Raw genomic sequence first — 18,245 nt, forward strand, 5'->3', positions numbered from 1 at the left:
TATTAGTATTAATGCTAGCAGAATAAGGCTGCGAACCCCCTCTTTGCATTATGATATCGTTAGTGGTAGGTGGGGACGCTAGTGGTAGGTGGGGATGCTCACCTTCCACTCACTCAATGTGGTGCTGCTTTGGGTGTCTGCCCTTTCCTCTCCTCCATCCTTCCTCTTTTGTCTTTCTTCCCTTCATTCTTTCCTCTACCTTCTGCCTTCGGGTGACTTTACGTTCCCTCTTCTGTCTTTCTTTCCTTCTTTACTCTTCCTTCTGCCTATGGGTTACTCTACACTGAGTGTCAAGCCAAATGGTTTCCTGTACACCAGGAAACCATTTACTGCCCTGGGTGGTAACTATATAACCATATAATGGCGCCTGGTGGTTTAGTGGGTAATTAAGGGGCTCCAGTCGGATTGAGCCTGTATAGGTTTGTATCCAAGGAGTGGTTAGGGTTTATTGCTCACGTAATGCCACTCAGGGATGAGTGAGGCTGGTCTCTCTCATCTTAAATGTCAGGATCAACTTGCCTAGCCCCGGGTTCCTACGCTTTTCATGGGGCGACATAGGATTGGATGATGGATGGATGGATGGATGGATGGATGGACTGACTGATGAAACACTGATAAGCTCAATATACCTATCACAGCATGGATCAGGTAATACTTTCGGTGTCACGACGTGCTTACGCAATTTTTTCTATCTCCAGACAATTTTATTCACCTTTGGAGGGATATAGAGGGGTTAAATAAAGACTTAATTAGTCTCTTCACTTCTACAGATGTATAAAATCATTATATATAACTGTGTGAAAGTTTGTCTAGTAGAAGAGAAAAAAAAAGTAAAAAGAAAAGAAAAAACATAAAGACGTCACTTGAAAGTAGGAGTAAACAACCAGGGGTGGGATTTTTAGACATATATGCGATCGATTTCCCGTTGTAGCTTAGATATGTTTTTCCAGGAAGAACTAAACAAGGGAAGATTTTGCACTCATTTCCCTGATCATCCTGCAGAAAGTAGTTGTAAACATCAGTAATTTTCCTCTCATTAATTAGGTTCCTTTCACAATGCTAGAACAGGAGAGAATGATTCGACAGCCTCCTTGACTTCCCTGTAAGTCAAAATATAAGAGACGACAAGGAACTGATCGTAAGTATGTTTCTGTCCTCTGCCACAGGTCAGTACTTGCCGACCCTATCTCATCCCTCACCTCTGAGAAACTGAAGTCGATTTTCAAGGGCTCATTTACGTAGGAGTGGCTTCTATAACTGAACCAAGGGAAGGAGTATCCATTGGAAGATGACAGATTTTTCAGCGTTAATGTTAGTCTCAGGTAGGCGTCGTCATTCTCCTGCCAGTACCAGAGAACAAGTCGACCGGCAGGTGAGGCAGGGAAGGTGACTGTGCTCCCTTCCGTCCTCACTCCCGAGCCGCACACTCCGTCAGCAGGAAGATGGTCGGCTGTGGGTATTCCTGTTGAGGAAAGACATGGGTGGCATTGCATTGACAGCATCAGGGTGGCTGTGGGTATTCCTGTTGAGGAAAGACATGGGTGGCATTGCATTGACAGCATCAGGGTGGCTGTGGGTATTGCTGTTGAGGAAAGACATGGGTGGCATTACATTGACAGCATCAGGGTGGCTGTGGGTATTGCTGTTGAGGAAAGACATGGGTGGCATTACATTCACAGCATCAGGGTGGCTGTGGGTATTGCTGTTGAGGAAAGACATGGGTGGCATTACATTCACAGCATCAGGGTGGCTGTGGGTATTGCTGTTGAGGAAAGACATGGGTGGCATTACATTCACAGCATCAGGGTGGCTGTGGGTATTGCTGTTGAGGAAAGACATGGGTGGCATTACATTCACAGCATCAGGGTGGCTGTGGGTATTTCGTAACATCTCTTCCTCGTCCATTTATCCTGCACATTGCACCTCAGTGTACTCTTGTACGTTACTGATGAAGACGCGTCCATATTAAAATTATACGAATAATGTACGGTATATTATAAATGGAAGAAGGTTAACGTGTGATAAGCAAAATGAATCGCTGAGGAAGTGGATTTACGAAGTCTGCTATGTTACGTATAATAATATGGTCCACAGGAACAATTAAACAGAGGTATAAGGTTGCTCTGTCACGGTCGGAACAACTCTAGTATTAAGCTAAAGACTTTATTCAGCTAAGGCAGCGTCAGAGGCTAAGACCTGTTATCTCGTCGGATAAGGAGACTCCATAACACCTATTCCTTAGCGATTCATTTTTGGATGTTCCTGGGTAATATAATTATGTACGTTATTTATTCAGAGTATGGCGATGTTTGAAGGATTTATATAACAGAGACTAGGACACTAAGGAGTCTATCTATCTATCTATTGCCAGACGCCTTAATCCCGCAAGGGGTGGCCACAAACAAATCGCCGCCATGTCGCCCTGTCCCCCGCCATTTCACTGCCCTGCTCCCAGTTTACACCCCCCTCTCTCATATACTTCTCCACTCCATCCCTCCATCTCATCCTTGGCCTTCCCCTCCCTCTCCCCCCCTCCACCTCACACATACACTCTTCTCCTCAGTCTCTCAATCTCCATCCTCTCCACATGGCCAGACCACAACCACTAAGGAGTAATAAGCATAATAAATCGCTTATGAAAAGGTGCTAATTACCTCATCCGACGAGGATAGGGGTCATCGTCTTCATCAGTGACGTACGAGAGGATTTTCGGTGTTTAGGGAAGGACAAATCACTGAGGAGAAACTGTTGCGAAATCTTTCAGACTACAGTAACTAGAATCGTAATACCATCATCCCTACAACAATCACCATCATTATCATCATAATTATCATCATCATCATCATCATCATCATCATACCATCATTATCGTCATCATCATCATACCATCATTATCGTCATCATTGTCATCATCATTATCATCGTCACTACATTCACCACCACCATCATCATCATAATTGTTATCATTAGTATCGACATCACCGCCACAACCACCACCGTCATTATCATCACCATCATCATCACAACTATCACCATCATTATCATCGTCATTATCATCATCATCACAACTATCATCATCATTATCTTCATAATTATCATCATCATCATTATCACCACAACCATCACCACCATCATCATCATCATTAACATAATCATCATCATCATCATCACTACGATCACCATCATCATAATCATAATCGTCATCATCATCATCATCATCATCATCATCACCACAACCAGCACCATCATAATCATCATAATCGTCATCATTATCATGAGAGCAACCATCATCATCATCATCATCACCACAACCATCGTCATTACCATCACCACCACTATCATCATTATCATCACCACAACCATCATCACCATAAGCACCACAACCACTACCATCAACAGTTGTCATAATCGTCATCATCATCCCTACAACCTCCACAGTCGTGATCATAGTCATCATCATCATCACAGCCATCATCACCACCGCCACAACCAACACCATAATCATCATCGTCATCACAACCACCACCAACCCACCACCATCACCATCATCAACAACAACACACCAGTCATCATCATCACGACACCATCACTACCACCACCAACCCATCATCATCATCATCATCATCATCATCATTCCACTGGTGGGGTGGGAGAGATGGAGAAACAGGAAGGGGGAACCACAAAAGCAGAACTATGAACAGAGCGCCAGTAAGAGCGGGCCAAACATCCACTCACACATCATTCAAGTCTGTGAAATTCTCAGCTCCACCTCACAGGCTAAACGATTCACACCAACTTTGGCGTCATGATAATGCACCTGAGGGATAGAGCCAGTGAGAATAATGCACATAAGCTACTCTGCCGCACTATCCCACTCTACACGTCAGCATCGGATTAAAAAAAATAAAAATGTGTTCGACTCCGGGTATAGGTTTCTGAGCCTTTTCCCTTAAGACCAGGAGTCCTCCTACATATCATACACCACATGTCACCATTTCGGTGCTGACACCCACCTTCCTTATCAAACACATGCTAGGGCTGTCTCATACAAGACTGGTGTAAAGGTATTAGCAGAGGTGCTTTTGTGACATGTCGGCGGGTCTTGTGGTAGACCATTAAAGTGTGCTTTAGCGAACTTCAAATCCTTAAGCTGGTCTCTGCCCCAGACAGAATTTGAACCCTTGTCCATAGGCTCAGCAGACCACCTCTCTCTCCACTGGGCCGTCACCTCCCCAGGAAGATGAGTTCCTCAGAATGAGGAACAGCGAAAGGGATGTTATTTGTCCAGTTATTATCCCAGTACAATTAGACAATTTGCGTCGCAAGTAGCGTCCAGCCGTAGTGTTACAAGGCCGGGTACGGAAACAATATCATAATTCCGATAGTTTAAAAATATCGTACCCTAATTTCGTACCATACCTAAAGAACCGTACCGTACTGGTATGATAATATAAAATTTCGTACCGTAATTTCGTACCTAATTTCGTACCTCTGCCATTATGCTTCTGTGAAAATGAATCGAATTATCTTTGCAAGCAGTTCCTCGTCCAGTTTCAATTCTCCCTTATTATATTTGTGTTTTCTGCTGGTAGTGGAAATTACTGTAAATATATTAAGAGTGTGTGTGTGTGTGTGTGTGTGTGTGTGTGTGTGTGTGTGTGTGTGTGGTAATTGACCTAACATTTGATTTACATTCATATGGCAATGGGATTAAATAAAGATTAGTCACTTGGGTAACACACACACACACACACACACACACACACACACACACACGCTAAAACATAAGGTTATATCTTAAAATAGAACATTCGTCAGGTTAGAAGGTTACAGTGGTAGTAGAAGTGATGGTAGTTGTGATGGCATTGGAAGTAGAACTGGTAGCAAAGGTGGTGGTGACTAGTTGAGCTGATGGTGGTGGCGATAACAATAGTAGTGGTTATGGTAGTGTTTAGGTGAGGAGTTTGTTATGTTACTGATGTGATGCTGTTAGTAGTGGTGTTAAGTAGTGGTAGTGGTGGTAGTGACTAACTGATGTGGTAGTGGTAGTGGTGGTGGTGACTAGTTGAGGTGTCCGTTATATTCCTGATGTGGTGACAGTGGTCGTTGTGTTGAGAAGCAGTGGTAGTAAAAAATGGTGGTGGAAATAGTGATAGATGCAGTTTACAGTAATTATGGATATTAATTTCTTTTTAGCCTTGTTCGAGCAGCACACAGTCAATCAGAAAAGATGATCTCTTTCAAAAGTACACGATTGAGACGCCAAAGTATGAAGTAACTCCCACATGGTTGAAACAGCTCTAGCATGCAGTTCCAGCTGACGACTTTATTCAAGTGTCACCATTAATCCTGATATACTTGGGTGTCATTGTTAAACTTGCCATGCTTGGGTGTCACTGCCAAATCTGCCATGCTTTACTGTCACTGCTATCCCTGCAATTCTAGAGTCAAATCTAGCACCGGATATTCAGTACCAGCCAACGCCAGACGACATTATCAAGGCAAATGAGTCATAGGAGTCTGTGGGTGTTAAAAATGCCACCACTGATCCTCTCATATTCGGAAAATCTCTACCATTTATCCCCGCCATCCTAATACTGTCACGTTTTCTTTATCCCTGCACTTTCTAGACTATTTAAATCAGTTCAGGGACGACTTCAAAGGGGCAAGATTAGGTACAGCATTCCTTAATCCCTTCAAGAGGTCGTTTCCAAATTGAAAAAAAAAAAAAAATGCCTGTAGGTACACTCCAGAATAATGATCAACATCCTCCCAGAACTCTCTGAAGGTACACTCAAGAGCAATAATCGGTAACCTCCCAGCCGACCGTTTGTAGGTACACTCAAGAGCAATTTTCATTATCCTCCCAGGAGACTAAATCATAATGTAGTGCCACACATTTGATATTCATGTATGTGTTTAGAAGTACTGTAATTTTAAGTAAGATAGTGTGTAACCTGAATATTAGTTTATAAGTTCCTACCCTAAGTAGTAATTCATATGTTAATGATTAATGTAGGGTTAACTTTATTTTTATATGTATGTATCTCTATCTATGCAGTGGGTGATGTAATTGTGGATGTTGAGCTATGGGAATTCCTCAGTCAAGTCGATGTAACGAATAACATGCGCGCAGCTCTTCCCCTTGTTTGTGCGTCGTTGCCGGGCGCCGAGTTTAAACCTTAAACAGAATAATGATGAATATAGAATTCTTTCCATAACTTAGTTGTGAAATGTTTACTATGAAGCTGCTAGAACCCAAATATGTAAGATTAGCAGTCCAAAAGGCCTAAATAATGTCATTTGTGAGGATTTAAAGTCCCGTTTATCTTGACCATCACTAGATGGCATGAGCTGCCCTCAGATTCAAATTGAGATAGTGATAGAATCAGTATCTAAATTAAGTAAGGAATAAATCCCAAATTTTCCCCAATTCAATCAAAAGTCCTGGCGTCATGGGTACACTGCTAAATAAATTGTGAAGAGAATTGAAACCCACCATATTTCAAAAACACCACTTCATTTGATTTAGCAGTGGCGTTGCTAGCGCTCGACGAGCTCACTCGAGCCCCAGACGTCGTATATAACGGACGATTGTTCAGGTGAGCCGTCCACATTTCTTCTTCCTCCCCCTTTTTTTCTTTGTTTAATCCTTACTTGTTATGGACTATATGAAGTAGTATTGTTCAGAGTTTAACGTAGTCACTCGAGCCCCATACGTCGTATATAATGGACGTTTGTTCAGTCCACAGACGCCGGCGACGTCCGTGTGAGCACGACGTTTTTCCCATAGTATTGCCCTAAAGACTCGAGCATACACACATTACACTACCTATGAATTACTATATAAACCAAATGTATTAGTATTATTGATCTATCAAGTGAATATTATTTTTTTGTAAATAAGAAATAGAAATTTGAAAGTGATGTAATCTGGTAACGGAAGAGCGTAATTCAAACCATTAACCGTTTTCTTTCTTGTAACTAAGAAAGTTAGGAGTGTGGAAGGGAACTTAGTGAAGGGAAGGAGTGATGTAATTTTGAAATGAACCTCGAGGCTAAACAAGCCCGAGTGATTGTGTATTCTTGGTGATTGTACAATGTTTGAGTAGTGCCTCGAGGCTAAATAAGCCCGAGTGATTACGTATTCTTAGTGATTATATTTCTTTTCTGAATTATTCCTCGAGGCTAGACAAGCCCGAGTGATTATGTATTTCTAGTGACTATATAGCAATGATGATTATGAACTGTGAATAGTACTGAATTGATGTTGGATTCTAGAAAATTAAATGAGGAGACTATATTATATGGATGAAAAATGAACACAAGTAATCATTCTTATTGATTCGAGGTTATGCCAGCCCGAACAGATAATTCATGCCCGTAAAAATGTCCCTGTCTTGAGGCTATTGTTGAGCCCAAGAGTAACTGCCAAAAAGAAAGTAAAGTACAATAACTCCATACATCGCGTGTATCAAATTGTTTTCGTCTGGTAATAATGTTAGGGGAATGATCATCCAAAACCTTGGTAACATGTACAATCTTCTCTCATACTAAAAAGGGTCATGTAATTAAAAATGTTTTGTGGAAATTAGCATAGAATTATTAAAGTAAAGTATATATCATTTTCTTTTCTTTATTGGTGTACCTAATCAAGGAAATTATGTCCTCAAGCCAAATTCACTCCCCTTCCAATTCAAGATTCCTTCGCTGAGGGAACGACGACCACCCGTGGTACTGACTAAATCTAAGCTCGGCCAAAAACTACAAACGCTACCACAATTCTTTTTTTTCGTAGATATTTACCTTATACTATACTAAGTCGAGTACCACTTATATTATCCATGGATGTGTTGATCAGTGCCAACAACAGGTAAGATTATAAATATATCTAGCATTACACTGGATGAACAATAACGGTGGGGATAGTAAATTCTTACCGTTACACTGGTGTCAACCGGTGGGATAATAAAGTTCCAGTTGTTACACTGGTGAATACCGGTGGGATAAAAATTCTTGACATTACACTGGTGGCAGCGGTGGGATATTCATCGTTTCCAAATTAATGGCGTTGGTGAGAAAATGAAGGGAAGTGAAAGGTAAAGAGACAACATTTCAAAATTTAATTTCCTCTTTTTTGTGAGTAAGAATAGTACATTAGTCACCATGTCTCTATATGGACAGTTGTTTGCTCAGACACAGCCGGAAGCTGATTGTCCGTCACAAGTAGGGCGAGATCATGTAACCATTCAATTGGATGAGGCTGAGGAACAGTTCGGTGCTACTAACAGAACTCTGCTTTCACACTCGACCCCTTGTTCACACATTATGAGTTCGCACCACTTTCTCACAAAACCGTGCGATATCCCAATTTTGGAATTAAATCAGCTGCAAGGGATAGAAGCTACATCTCGCCTCGAAATGTTTTGTGAGGCAGTGGAACAAACTCATACTAGCAACGCAACTAGAATCCAGGTTGCCAAGAGTCGAATGGGTTCCGAATTGGCCACTTTTATTCATAATTATCAAAAGAAGCATTTTGCACTGTCATGACCCGAGCTTAAAAAATTCTTGAATGCGGAGTTTGCCATCGAGCTGAGTGTAGATCGAGCTTGGCAAGAGTTAGAGAACATGACCTATGACTGGGAGGAATCACCCCAGGCGTTTGTACATAGGTTCATGTGTAAGCATGCAGCTCTCGAAACAAAGTTCCCGAAAGAAAAGTTTCCCTCGCGAGATAAACGGATCAAGAAGAAATTGTGGTATGGTCTTCCGCTCGAGTCTAGGGAAAAATTGGAAGCTTACCTTGATGACGGATATCCACTCCGTAAATTCATTGACAGGATTGAAAATGAAAGGCAGCTTCTCGAAGAGACGTATACCACCAGAGTTAATGCAATGCCGGATAGAGACAATATAAGTGAAGATCCCTCAGATACCAATGTAGTTGATAATCCACCAAGACCGTCCCATGATAATTGTCAATCCGAGTCAGATAAGGAAGTGACTGAATTGAAAGCTCAATTAAGGGATTTGAACACAAATTTAGAGCAACTCAATAAAAAAATAATCTACTCCTGAAACACCGAGGCGAAAATACTGTAGTCATTATCTGAAGAGTTCACACACGTTGCAAGAATGTTGGGCCAAACCACCACCAGGCCACTGTTTTGATTGCCGTAGGTTGGGATGTCGTAGAGGCAGTAATGATTGCCCAGGGTGCATAAACCGCAGCGCAGCGACGCGGAGCAATAACAGAGTTCACCCACCCAGTCCAAATGCGAGGCAGACCGCCACTCAAAGTTCCCCCGTCAGGCTATTTGACTAACCGCAGGTATAACATCGCCCACAATAAGTGTCAGCGTGAATAATAAAATAGTGGAAACTGTTGTTGACACAGGGAGTGGATATACCTTACTTAAAGAAGCCACCGCGAAGCGGTTAGGAACAGAAATAAACACGAGAAATCTACCGAGATTACAGGGAGTCACAGGAGCGCCACTCCGTATCCTGGGTATGGTCAAAGTAGATATTAGAGTGGGAGATGAGAAAGTTCATCAACAGTGGTGTCCAGTCGTTCCGAACGCTTACTTGACTACTGAAATGTTGGGATGTGATGTCCTCGGACAATCTCCGTTGATCTGGAATGGTGCACAATGAGCGCTAATGTGGGGAGGAGCCCCGTACGTCGTGAACTATGTTCCGCGGCGAAAAGGAAAAGTTGAGTGAGTCCAGGCCACACCTATTAGAGCCGTCAGGAACCCTCAACAGTTGAAGCAAATTAATCTTGTAACAGTAGAGACTCACCCCATATCAAACCAAATTCATTGCCGTGCCAGTGAGTGAGGAGCCTAAAACCACTTTACTGTTTTACCCACAAGCACGTTTCAGTCACAATAGTCACCCTTACTTATTACAGGTGAATTCAGAGGGCCTAGTCTATTTGCCCCTCAATAATAGAGCCAAACAAGACAAACTGTTTCGGATAGGTACCATTCTAGGCTCATATGAAATCATTGATGACCCTCCTGTAAGTACAGTCAACTCAGTTACCAAAATCCATAATGACCTGATCCCTACCAGTGATCGAACTGATGAAAGCGGAACTCGTGTTCAACGACTCCGAAAGCTAATTGACGAACAGACATGGCCACAATTAGATTCAGATCAACAAGAAGAATTAGCTAACGTAATTCTGCAACACGATCCCCTCTTCATTTAGGAAAAAGGAGAACTAGGAACCATCAGCGGTCCCGCCGTTCACATTAAAGTAGCAGATCCACAGCCCAGCCGTGGACTGATCTACTGATACCCAGAACAAGCTAAACAGGTGATCGCTGAAATGTTGCAAGACATGGAAGAGAGAGAAATTATTGAAAGATCAACAGCTGCCTGGTTATCTCCTATTGTATTAGTTAACAAGCCAGACGGCAGCAAGCGCATGTGTTTAGATTATCGCCACGTGAATCAACATCTTGCCACGGATATCTATCCACTGCCCAGACTGGAAAAGTTAGTCGAGCAGGCCACAGGTCATAATTACTATGTGACTCTTGATATGCGTGAGGCATATTTTCAAATCATGTTGGATGAGGAAAGTCGTGATTTAACCACATTCAGTGATGGAGTCACACTTTACAGATTTAGGCGCTTACCATTCGGACTAAAATGTTCACCAGCCATATTTTCCCGACGAATGCAGGACATTCTTACTCCATTGTTGAAGCAAGGCTGGGTAAAGAATTATTTAGACGATTTGATAATTTGGGCTGATGACTTCCCCATGTTATTGAGTCGCTTACAGCAACTATTCACTTTACTCTCACAGAATGGGGCCAAGTTAAATTTAAGCAAATGTACCTTTGGGTTAAAAGAAGTAACCTTTCTTGGCCATAAAATCTCAGCGGCTGGGAGTACGCCGGACCCAAAAAACATAGAGGCCATCAACAAAATGAGAAGACCCACCAAAGTAAAAGAAGTCCGGAGATTCCTTGGAATGTGCGGATTCTACCGAAAACATGTACCTTCGTTCGCAAAAATAGCAGCTCTCCTAACTAACTTAACCAGATCCAGAGTAGCGTTCGAATGGTCAGATGAGTGTCAATCCGCTTTTGATCAACTGAAGACGAGCTTAGTGAATGCGCCAGTATTGGTAAGAGCCAACGTGACTCAACCATTCATTGTAACCACCGACGCGAGTAACACCCATATTGGTGGCGTACTAAGTCAGATCCAACCAGACAACTCCAACTTGCCAATTGGTTACTTTTCCAAAAAGCTCAACCCTTGCGAGAGAAAATATTCCGCAACAAAGAAGCATTGGCAGTTGTTCTCACATGCCGCAACTTTCACCATTACTTGTGGGGTTCCCACTTTACTATCTTGACAGACCATCAACCGCTTACTAGCATTTTTAAGCGAAAGACCAAATCCCCACATATGAACCGATGGATTCTCGAGATGCGTGAGTACGACTACAACGTGCAGTACGTCAAGGGTAAATATAATGTAGTCGCTGATCAACTTTCTAGACCCGTCAGAGTGATATTCCACCAGTCAGAAACCAACTGGCTTGGATTAATCGAGAAGAGATGAGAGCTAAGCAACGAGAAGAACCCATGTGGGATGAGTTAGTTAAGTACTTGCGTAGTGAGAAGCTTCCTGCTAAAAGACTACCGAAAGCTATGTTGAGCCAGTTCGCATTGATTGACGAACTATTATATTTTGCCCGTGAAACAAATGATGGTAGCATCCAATATTGTTTGGTGATTCCTAAGTCAATCAGTAGAGAAGCTATCAAACACGCGCATGAAACCTCAGGACATCTAGGTCAGAAAAAATCCATAAAGAAAGCCGAAGAACTATTTTATTGGCCAAATCTAAAGGTAGATATATGTATGTGAAACAGTGTCCCACTTGTCAGAGATTCAAAGGTGAAACTGGGTTGCAGCAACCTTGGAAAGGTTTCCCACCTGTAAGTAAACCATTGGAACGTATTGGGATTGACTTGACTGACATGGTTGCTGGATCTCAGGGTTACCGCTATGTCCTTACTGTGATAGATCATTATAGTAGGTTTGTAAAATATCCCCTCAGGGATAAACATACACATCATACACTGTCTTGGGCAATACTTTACCGACTTTGGGACGCCACGAGGTATTGTGCTGGACAACGTCGGAGAGTGCACGAGTGGAGAGTTCAAGAAGTTCTGCCGGAGGAACCAGGTGGACTTGTTCTACGTCACCCCTTATCATCCCCAGGGAAATTCCACCACTGAAAGGATGCATCGGACTATGAAAAGCATCCTAGCATCTCTCTGCAACGGACATCCATTACGCTGGCCTCAGCTACTCCAATTATGTCAAACCGTCATAAATCAAGTGGTGCACTCGAGCACGGGACAACAACCTTATTATGCCTTCTTCTCACGCCATCCCCCTCGCCTCATTGGTACCTTATTGCCTTCCGTGGATGCAGAGGAGGACGATCTGGCAATAGCACACACACTCATAAAGAATATGAAACCAACGGATGACGAGGCGATACCGGGAGGTGGCCAACAGGCGGAGGAGAGCCAAGAAGGTCGAAGTCAATAGTTTGGTGTGGGCGAAAAAAGAGACCATACAGCCGGGTACCTGTAGAAAACTGAATGCCAAATGGGACGGCCCGTATAAAGTGATTGAAGTGCTGCTAGATGGAAGTGTTTACATAATTGAAAATGTATTTAGTGGAAAAAAAATACAAAGAGCTGCTGAAAAGGTAAAACCATATTACGGTACCGAGGAATGGCTCTTAGAACTGTTACAACAGGAGCTCGCTCCCGGAGCCCGAAGATGAGCGATTACCACTGCAAGTGAGGAATGCCCCTCGGAGACTCATAGAGGAGTGTTAGAAAAGTGGATAAGTGCATGTGACGAATGTTGTGAAACAACTGCTTAAAGTTATGTTCCGGGTGGACTCATCCCCGAGGAGAGGGTGTAAAAAGGAAGAGAGAGAAGAGTTCCTGTTGGAACCGGGAAGTGCCTTACTTCGAGGGGAGTAATTAATCCCCTCACCTTACAGTTAGCACGGTTTGTGAGGTGGTGGAGTCTTCAGGACAGAATGAGCGCTCACCTCTTGCGGGCGGAAAGCTGGAAACGAAAGGACAGAGTGAATGTGATTGCGAATGGAAGAGTGTAAGGAAGCGCCTCCCGTGGTGATCTCAATCTCGAGAGACCCTGTCGAGCTCAGGTGAGCGACAAGCTATCCTCCAAAACCTGAGGCTGACTGGGGCATAAATTCCCTCATAACATCTCGAGTAAGGAGTGATCATACCTCCTAATGTAGTGAGTAAGCGACCTTCCGAGGTACGCATCAGGTGTTTAATGTGGACCGACAGGTGCCACTGATTGTGGGGAAAAGTATTCCAATTCAAAGTGTTTATAGCAGTTATCAGAGTAACAACATTCCATCCATGCACATGTCATAGAAAATTGACTTGGGTAAAATTTGTTTTCCGAACGTGGGAGCCGTGTAGTGCCACACATTTGATATTCATGTATGTGTTTAGAAGTACTGTAATTTTAAGTTAGATAGGGTGTAACCTGAATATTAGTTTATAAGTTCCTACCCTAAGTAGTAATTCATATGTTAATGATTAATGTAGGGTTAACTTTATTTTTATATGTATGTATCTCTGTATCTATGCAGTGGGTGATGTAATTGTGGATGTTGAGCTATGGGAATTCCTCAGTCAAGTCGATGTAACGAATAACATGTGCGCAGCTCTTCCCCTTGTTTGTGCGTCGTTGCCGGGCGCCGAGTTTAAACCTTAAACAGAATAATGATGAATATACAATTCTTTCCATAACTTAGTTGTGAAATGTTTACTATGAAGCTGCTAGAACCCAAATATGTAAGATTAGCAGTCCAAAAGGCCTAAATAATGTCATTTGTGAGGATTTAAAGTCCCGTTTATCTTGACCATCACTAGATGGCATGAGCTGCCCTCAGATTCAAATTGAGATAGTGATAGAATCAGTATCTAAATTAAGTAAGGAATAAATCCCAAATTTTCCCCAATTCAATCAAAAGTCCTGGCGTCATGGGTACACTGCTAAATAAATTGTGAAGAGAATTGAAACCCACCATATTTCAAAAACACCACTTCATTTGATTTAGCAGTGGCGTTGCTAGCGCTCGACGAGCTCACTCGAGCCCCAGACGTCGTATATAATGGACGTTCGTTCAGGTGAGCCGTCCACATTTCTTCTTCCTCCCCCTTTTTTTCTTTTAATCCTTACTTGTTATGGACTATATGAAGTAATATTGTTCAGAGTTTAACGTAGTCACTCGAGCCCCATACGTCGTATATAACGGACGTTCGTTCAGGTGAGCCGTCCACATTTCTTCTTCCTCCCCCTTTTTTTCTTTGTTTAATCCTTACTTGTTATGGACCATATGAAGTAATATTGTTCAGAGTTTAACGTAGTCACTCGAGCCCCATACGTCGTATATAATGGACGTTTGTTCAGTCCACAGACGCCGGCGACGTCCGTGTGAGCACGACGTTTTTCCCATAGTATTGCCCTAAAGACTCGAGCATACACACATTACACTACCTATGAATTACTATATAAACCAAATGTATTAGTATTATTGATCTATCAAGTGAATATTATTTTTTTGTAAATAAGAAATAGAAATTTGAAAGTGATGTAATCTGGTAACGGAAGAGCGTAATTCAAACCATTAACCGTTTTCTTTCTTGTAACTAAGGAAGTTAGGAGTGTGGAAGGGAACTTAGTGAAGGGAAGGAGTGATGTAATTTTGAAATGAACCTCGAGGCTAAACAAGCCCGAGTGATTGTGTATTCTTGGTGATTGTACAATGTTTGAGTAGTGCCTCGAGGCTAAATAAGCCCGAGTGATTACATATTCTTAGTGATTATGTTTCTTTTCTGAATTATTCCTCGAGGCTAGACAAGCCCGAGTGATTATGTATTTCTAGTGACTATATAGCAATGATGATTATGAACTGTGAATAGTACTGAATTGATGTTGGATTCTAGAAAATTAAATGAGGAGACTATATTATATGGATGAAAAATGAACACAAGTAATCATTCTTATTGATTCGAGGTTATGCCAGCCCGAACAGATAATTCATGCCCGTAAAAATGTCCCTATCTTGAGGCTATTGTTGAGCCCAAGAGTAACTGCCAAAAAGAAAGTAAAGTACAATAACTCCATACATCGCGTGTATCAAATTGTTTTCGTCTGGTAATAATGTTAGGGGAATGATCATCCAAAACCTTGGTAACATGTACAATCTTCTCTCATACTAAAAAGGGTCATGTAATTAAAAATGTTTTGTGGAAATTAGCATAGAATTATTAAAGTAAAGTATATATCATTTCTTTATTGGTGTACCTAATCAAGGAAATTATGTCCTCAAGCCAAATTCACTCCCCTTCCAATTCAAGATTCCTTCGCTGAGGGAACGACGACCACCCGTGGTACTGACTAAATCTAAGCTCGGCCAAAAACTACAAACGCTACCACAATTCTTTTTTTTCATAGATATTTACCTTATACTATACTAAGTCGAGTACCACTTATATTATCCATGGATGTGTTGATCAGTGCCAACAACAGGTAAGATTATAAATATATCTAGCATTACACTGGATGAACAATAACGGTGGGGATAGTAAATTCTTACCGTTACACTGGTGTCAACTGGTGGGATAATAAAGTTCCAGTTGTTACACTGGTGAATACCGGTGGGATAAAAATTCTTGACATTACAATAAGCTGCTAAATATTTCAATCACTCCATGCCCAAACAAACTCCAGAACTGGGTGAGAGTGACGATGAGCTCACAGTGGGATGATGGCTAAGCAAATGGAAGGTGATAAGCATTTCTGACCCATGGATTATTTACCTGTTGGAAGGAAACCAATAATTGCTTCCGGTTGTACCAAGAACAGACTAAGCAGGTATGTCATAGTGGTGAATGGGTTTATAATGAAAAATTGCTTCACATGTCTCCAAAATGCTTTAAACTCCTCATTCAGAGGTATTTTCTCTATCCTTACTGTACCCGAACGGTTTTAGTACAGTAGGTTCATAAGGGAGGCATTTCCAACACGAAGGGTTAAATACATCCTACTTTAACCTCTTCCATACAAGACATCTTCCTAAACCGAATAAAATCTTCTCCTGAAAGGCTGATTAAGAGAAGCCTTACTCTCTCGGGCTGAGGAAATGAATGTTCAGTGATCGCTTTGGTTATGGAGGTGCAGTCTATTGTGGAGAAATGTGAGATAATGGCAACGGATATGCATGCCCCCCGCCCTCTCTCTCTCTCTATCTCTCTGTCTCTCTCTCTCTCTCTCTCTCTCTCTCTCTCTCTCTCTCTCTCTCTCTCTCTCTCCTTACCAGTACTGCACAGTGATTCTTTTCATCGTCAGTACGAGGACAACTTAAAACTTTTTTCGATATTGCAAAACGATTTTATTCATATCTGGACTAAATTTTGTCACTCTGGAAGGGTTCACCGCAGCCTTCAGTAATCCGTTCACTAAAAATAAATAAATAAAAAAAAGTCTTTCTCCACCCAGATCCCTCAGCTGTTGTTTTCCGCTGTCTTGGTGTTCGTTGTAAAATATCACTTGTACAGGATGCCTTTATCTCCTCACTCACAATGACTTATTTCCTTTAAGCTCGCTCCTCTCAGACGATTTTCTTTGGCTCAGGAAAACCCCATTGCAGTGAGAAGGTTACTGAACCCTGTATCCATCTCCGCTAGGTGGAAAAGTCTATCCAGAGTTGAATAAAATCTTTGAAGGTAAAAAGGCTGAAGTAACAATTGACACAATACCAGTGAAGGAGATGGTAAGTAGGGTACTTTAGTGTGCTAGGTTTCTCCCCCTCCTCTCTCTCCTCTCTCTCTATCTGTCTCTCTCTCTCTTTCTCTCTGGGGAAGAATGAAAGGAATGTGCAGTCTTTTGTAGTCCCCTCTTGGGCTGGACCTTTCCATCACGGAGGGTTGCATCCATTAAGCCTTCCCACAATGGCCTAGGTCGAGTTGGGGAGTGTGTAGGGAAGAGGTTGGGTGTATGTGAGATGGCTGGGGTTATTTGTTCGTGTGTGATAGGAGTCTGTAGTTGCTGGCCTCAAAATGCCGTCAATCTTTACCCGTTCTGCTCTACTCTGGCCTAAATTTGCGATCTACCCTCCTCAAATGCTGAGTTGTAGCAAAAGATTAGCAATAGAATATGGGACGAGTGAGGAGGCAGTGCTATAGAAACAGTGTAAAGTCACAGTATTGTCTTTTTCCGCCACTGAGCTATGTGAAATAAGGAGCTAACGGAACAAAACCCTGGTCCAAGTTAAGGTAGAAAGGCCATAGTTGTTATACCCCAGGTCCATAATATGTCAGTTCTTAGTACGATCAGACTGAGGCAAAAGACACCCTGCATAAAGGTCCCGTGACTGGTCCGGGGCTGTATTTTCGTCAGTTAAGCTCCTTAAAGCCTCTTTCTACATGATTTATGTAGCTTATTACTCCTTGCCGCCCTCTTGTGTATTACCTAAAACCTTTCAATATCACCATATTCTGCATAAATAACGTGCAAAACCATATTAACCAGCCTAATCCACAAATAAATCGGTAAGGACGAGGTGTTAGGGAGCTTCCTTGACCGACTAGAATACGAACCCGGGAATCAAACCCTGGATCTCTTTCTTACGAGGCGATTATGCTGGCCGTTACACCACCGACGGTGTCAGAAGGAGGCATTGGGCTGTGTAGCAAGTAGCATAACAGGCTTCGTAGTACCCCTTCCTAAGCGCTTTATTCTGCCTAGTAAACAATAACATTCTTTCGTAGGCTGCTTCTATCGTTGGCATCAGTAACACACAACAGCACACTAACAACAGGCATTAACAACAGGCACTAACACAGCAGCACACCATCAAAAGCACCCTAACAACTGGCATTAACAACAGGACACTAACAACAGCACACTAACAACAGGACATTAACAACAGCACACTAACAACAGGACACTAACAACAGGACACTAGCACAACAGGACACTAACAACAGGACACTAACACAACAGCACACTAACAACAGCACACTAACAACAGCACACTAACAACAGCACACTAACAACAGCACACTAACAACAGGACACTAACACAACAGGACACTAACAACAGCACACTAACAACAGCACACTAACAAAACAGGA

Source organism: Coenobita brevimanus, chromosome 6, assembly GCF_032717465.1.
Source record: "Coenobita brevimanus isolate Jiangsu-jjx chromosome 6, ASM3271746v2, whole genome shotgun sequence".
NCBI lineage: Eukaryota > Metazoa > Arthropoda > Malacostraca > Decapoda > Coenobitidae > Coenobita > Coenobita brevimanus.